The 5,787-nt window shown below is 38.3% G+C and overlaps 1 pseudogene; it reads right to left on the bottom strand.

Annotated features, from left to right (window-relative positions):
- Positions 1-2,792: 2,792 nt before the first annotated feature.
- Positions 2,793-3,236, bottom strand: LOC102813641 (annotated as a pseudogene).
- Positions 3,237-5,787: the final 2,551 nt, after the last annotated feature.

The following is a 5,787-nucleotide window of genomic DNA, read 5'->3' as shown; positions in this document are numbered from 1 at the left end:
GGATCAGTTGATATAGGCTGACTTAGCATGATGAAGTGGATATCCTCTATACAAAGGTCATTACTAAAAGAACTAAACAGTAGGGATATTTGTTTTTAGGGTGTATAATTGACATTCAATATAAAATACCTACTAATATTGAATTATTAATAAGATTAAGCTTTACTTTGGTTTAGAAGCATAGTACCTGTTTCAAAGACAGAAAGAAATGTGGAGAGGATGTTAAAAGTAGATTTCCATACAAAAGAATTATAATGAAAAATGAATAATCCTCTTATAAAATCTAAAACTATTAACATGTTTGTCAGCTGTTAAGGACCATGGACTGGAAAGAAGAATGAAAGATTGAAAAATCTAGTAAAACCAAGAATGAATTCATGTACTTTAAATGGTTTTCTTCTTGTGACCTATAATTACACTGAAAGAGTATGACAGAACTGTAAATCTCCATTGTTTTCAAAATTCCTGAGACACTGTCTTGACGTGTTACATCTTCTCTATCCCTCCTCTTACACCGACACACACACACACACACACACACACACACACATACACACTTATATACTAATATACATAGGATTCTACACAGCAGCAATGGTGCAACCACTGTCTTAAAACAAATTCTTAGTTTATATTAGAAATGAAGCTTAACTAAGAGCAGAGAGAACATTAAGATTAAACAAAGGGAAAATGCACAACATGTTTGAACATTCCAAATAGACTTAACTGAGCAAAGATTATTTCTCTGTCATTAGATTTTCAAGCACCTATTTTTTTTTTGCTTGTACTTGGTTTATTGTCACCATCAATAAGAATCAACTGGAAGGCAACTAACAAAAACAAGGACAGGTTTGTTGTTGTTGGTCCTTGCTGTGTAGTTCATTCCAGCGCATGGCAATCAAAAGTGTGCAGAGAACTTCTCCATTGGATTTCCAAAGCTATGGTGTTTGAGAAGCAGATTATCAGGTGTGGTATAGTTGAATTATCTAATATCTCTTCTAGACACAGTCTGTAACTCCCACCAACAATATTTCTGCCCTTCTGGTCAGCTGCGGATGTCAGCAGAGTTACTTGTAGCAGTAAAAAATGGAAAAGCTAGCATGGATATAAAATGAACCATTTCAGAAGCAGGAGTGAGGACCTCATCATCATCAAAGAAGAAAAGCCAGGAGTGGAGCACATCATTTGGACCCTAAGATCACCACACATTGAACCTTCTCGACCCAGGGACAGAATGCAGTTACAGCATAGGAGTAGCAGAAACAAGAACCACTGCATGATACAGAACAGTAGGATTCCCAGCCCATATAACAAGGGAAGTAGAATGGGGTTCTAGGTACTAAGGTCAGGGAATGAACTTTTTCTGACTCATGGAGCTAGAATAGAGTGCCTTTAGGCTGAAGTTTATGGAAAAATATGGTGTGTTCTATGGGCACTTATCAGCAGTTTACGGGAACAACTATGCCTTGAGCATTTCTGACCCCAAATTATAACCTGTTAACTTCTCTAATAAACCCATTAATTGTGGGTATGGTGCCTGAGTTCTGTGTGGCCATTGCAATGGGTTAACAAACACAGCTGAGGAATACAGAACGTTATGGCAGGAATGGTTGGTGTTTCATATTTTACACCATATCTGTCTTCTGAGGATTCTTTTGCTGGATTCAAACAAAACCTGCTAGTGCTTAGGAATGTCGTACTATATCACATAGTATGAAATATTAAGATTTTCACCTCTCTTGTTATATTTTCTACAAAGTTTCAAAATGCAGTGTTTCTGAAATTATGTTCATGAACACCATTTCTCATTAACACACAGTGAGGGAGGAAATCCTGCTCTCTTTATACATTTTAGGTGTTATTTATTTATTTATTTTAAAGTTAATGGTGTTTTGTTGGAAAAAAAGATGCATTTACAACTTGGAATGGACGTAACTGGTCATTTCTTGAACAGCAATGGCGATGGTTGTGCTGAAGTCTACAACCACAGCCTACTCTACCGGATCCAACTCAATGGTTCAGAAGGTGATTTTCTTAAAAAAAAAAAAAATCACAGTCCAAAGATGGTCCCTTGGTAAAAGTTTCTTTTTCTTTTTTTAAATTTGTGTGGACGATGACAGTCGGACACTCGGGTTGTTACTCTAGCCCAATGCGGATGCTAAACCAGCATACTCAGGCCAGAAGGCCACCAGCAAGTCACTGTCATCATGGGTTGGAACATAGGGATGGGCGTACAAGAGGACCATCCTCACAGCGGGGCTACGTCTCAACCGGTTAGCCTTCACCCATTTCTCTGCACATCGTCCTGAGGTAAACCAATTTCAAATGTGTTCGTTTTCAGTACACCAGCTTTGACAGTTTATGCTGACAAATTAAACTAGAACCCTTTTGGACAGGTTTTGAATGATTTCGTTTGTGTTTTTCGTTTAATACAAGTGCCTGTCTGTGCCCAGTCGTCAGGCTGCATGCATGGAGACCTGCCAGCCCACACAGTGCGTTCGTTCGTCATCAGCAAATGGAACGTGAAGGAACCCACTAAGTGCTACCTTAGTGTTAAGGTAAGACAAGTTTTTCTATTATATAATTGATGTGTACATTGATTTTTAGGGGACAGGACCACCGACCAATACATGCAGATTATGTGTGTGTGTGTGTGTGATCGTTTTGACATTCAGTTTTGCTATACAGAAACAGAATGAATAAATGATTTTTTTTTTCTTTTTTTTGCAAGAGGTAAGTAAAAGATACAATTTGATTCTTCTAGAGGTGAGAAAGAAGTGGAAAGTAGGTCTTCATTTTGCAGTCATCGTCTGTAGGAATTCTTCATAGTTGACTTGTCTGTCACCATCAATGTCTGCTTCTCTGATCATTTCATCTACTTTTTTATCTGTTAGTTTTTCTCCTAAGTTAGTCATGAAGTGGAGTAGTTTGGTCATGCTGATGTAACCATTGCCATCCTTGTCAAAGACTCCGAATGCCTCTTGGATCTCTTCTTCATTGTCTGTCATCTTTCTAACCATCATAGTAAAAAACTCTGGGAAGTTAATGGTGCCCTTACAGCTGGTGTCCACTTCATTGATAATATCCTGTAACTCAGATTCTGTTGGGTTCTGACCCAGTGACCTCATGACAGTCCCAAGTTCCTTTGTTGTGATGGTACCATCTCCTTCTTTATCGAATCTGCAGAAAGCGTCCTTGAATTCATCAATCTGCTCTTCAGTTAGCTGATCAGCCATGATGCCAGCGAAGAGGGGAGTGTTGAGGGAGCAAGGGTGGCTGCATTAGTGCAGGGGCTGTGATGACAACGGTGTCTCTGCTGCTTCTAAATTGTCCACTGCTGCTGTTTCTGCTAAGACTCTGGGTGCGGTGTACCCTGTGCCGCTGTACTCTGCACCGAGTAATGGTGTAGCATCTGTGAGATTCCCAGCACTACTGCCATTATTTTAATGCTTATGAAGTTAATTAGATTATAAAATGAGTAAGAAGTCAAAGAAAGCAACATATTACTCAAATATATTTCTGAGGTAGTGATATCATTTGAAAACATCATTACAGACTTTACACTTCTCATGCATTCATATACAGAGAAGCCTGACAGACAGGGAGACAGGTCATCTGGCTGTTTATATGGATACATGAATGGGCAGATGGATGGAGCAACAAATTGTTATTGATGTTAAATGCCATCGAGTTGGTTCCAACTCATAGAGATCCTGTATAGAGTGTTTGAGGAGTGGCTGGTGAGCTTGAACTGACAACCTTGAGGTTCAATCTGACTTTGCAGTCAGCACCACACCAGGACTGTAACAAATAGATTAAATTATGTCAAACTTTGAATGCTATTAAAAATAAAAACTGTTAAATGGAGGAAGTTACTTTTTCTTTAGTATTACATATTTAGTATTTAGTACTATGGCTGAGTGTTATATTCTAGTCAATTTTCTCCAACCTAAATTGAATCGCCTAAAAGCACATGATGTCTTAGATTGGGTTCTCTAGAGAAGCAAATCAGTGATGTGTATATATCTATACTGAAGAGATTTCAATAGGTTCATTTAAAAAGTCTGGGCAAAAATTCCATTATCTTTTAATTCCAGTTCCCTCAAAACTTTTGAAGTCCTTCATATGTCCCATTTGAATTTTCAGAAACTACACTCAGAGTATTCCAAGCTCTCCTCTGTAACCCATGTTTGATAATTATAAGTTTTTGTGTCAACTTGACTGGGCCAGGAATCTCCGTGTTTTGGAGGTAAAAGCATATTAATCCTCTCAAATGAAATCTAATATGATGTAAGCCCCTCCATGATGAGATCCGCTATTAGCAGCCAATCAATTGAGAGGAAATTTCCTCAGGGCTGTGACTTGATTTTAATATATTGAACACGCTATTGGTAAAGTTTGTTTGCTTTTTGCTAAGTCTGGATCCTGAATATGGCTCTTCATCTGACCTCTGGCTCTTTGGACTCACCTGCCATATTGCATGCCAAACCTGGGTATCATCAGCATCCTGACCTTGGTTATTCACCTCTGCAACCAGAATTCTGCTCTTTGACCTGTTGATCTTGGGTTCATCAACCCCTGCAGCTATGTGAGTCAGGAGAAACCTCCAGCCTGACATCTGATCCATGGCCTTGTCCACCTCTGTAACTGTGTGAGTTATCTCAAAAATGTATTTAAGTAATGAGCTGTTTTCTTTGACTTATTTACATTGTAATATGATCAACTTCATGAAAATTAAAATAACACCTAAAAGTATATAGAGAGCAGGATTACCTCCCTCACAAAGTGCTAATGAGAAATAGTGTTCATGAACATGATTGCTTAAGTACTGCATTTCTGTATTTTTAAAAAGAGAGCAACAGAGATGATAATGTTAATGTCTAGTAGTAAGCAACATAGTAGGGTGTTCCAAGGTGGTATCAGTGGTTAAGCACTTGATCAGTATTAGTTTTTTTTTTTTAAACCAGCAACAAAAAACTCAGACCTGGTGTAAAAATATGAAGCACCAATCAGTCCTGTCACAACTTTCTCTACTCCTCAGTTGTGTTCAATTATCCATTGCAATGGCCACTCAGAACTCAGGCATCAGAATCACAGTGACAAAGTATAGGGTTTGTGATGAGCTTCTAGTGGGTTTGAAGAGCCAATTGTAAGGTTGGAAGTCCAGTGCTTATCATACAGCAACATACTGGGACTTCCATTTTTTTTTTGTGTGTGTGTGTATGTTGTTGTTGTTAAATGCCAAAGAGTCAGTTCCAATTCATAGTAAGCCTATACAGAGTTTCCAATGAGTGGCTGGTGAGTTTGAATCGAGGATCTTGTGGTTAGAAATACAGTGCTTATCTTACAGTGCCAAACCAGGATTACATATTTGCACTTACACACAACTGCACATACACTTACATACACAGAATGGCAAAATTCAGGTTAGCTTTCACTCTCATAAGTATCTGCTCACTTTCCCAATGCATGAAGAATGCCTCAGCACACAGGTTGAATAAATATGATGAAAGAATACAACCTTGTAGCACACATTTCTTAATTTTAAACCATTTAGTGTTCTCATGTTCTAGTCAAACAACTGTCTCTTGGTCCATGTATATATTCCTTATAAGTATGATTAAGTGTGCTGGAATACTCATAATTCTCAATGTTGTCCATAGCTTGTCATGATCCACACAATAGAAAGCCATTGCTTAATAAAGCACAGATAAGCATCTATCTGGTATTCCATGCTTTCAGCCAAGATCCATCAGACATCTGCAATGATATCCCTTGTTCCACGGC

The sequence above is a fragment of the Chrysochloris asiatica genome, unplaced genomic scaffold (genome assembly GCF_000296735.1).
Source record: "Chrysochloris asiatica unplaced genomic scaffold, ChrAsi1.0 scaffold00322, whole genome shotgun sequence".
NCBI classification, from domain to species: Eukaryota; Metazoa; Chordata; class Mammalia; order Afrosoricida; family Chrysochloridae; genus Chrysochloris; species Chrysochloris asiatica.
The sequence above is the reverse complement of the archived record's forward strand: the minus strand, read 5'-3'. Positions and strand labels throughout refer to the sequence as shown.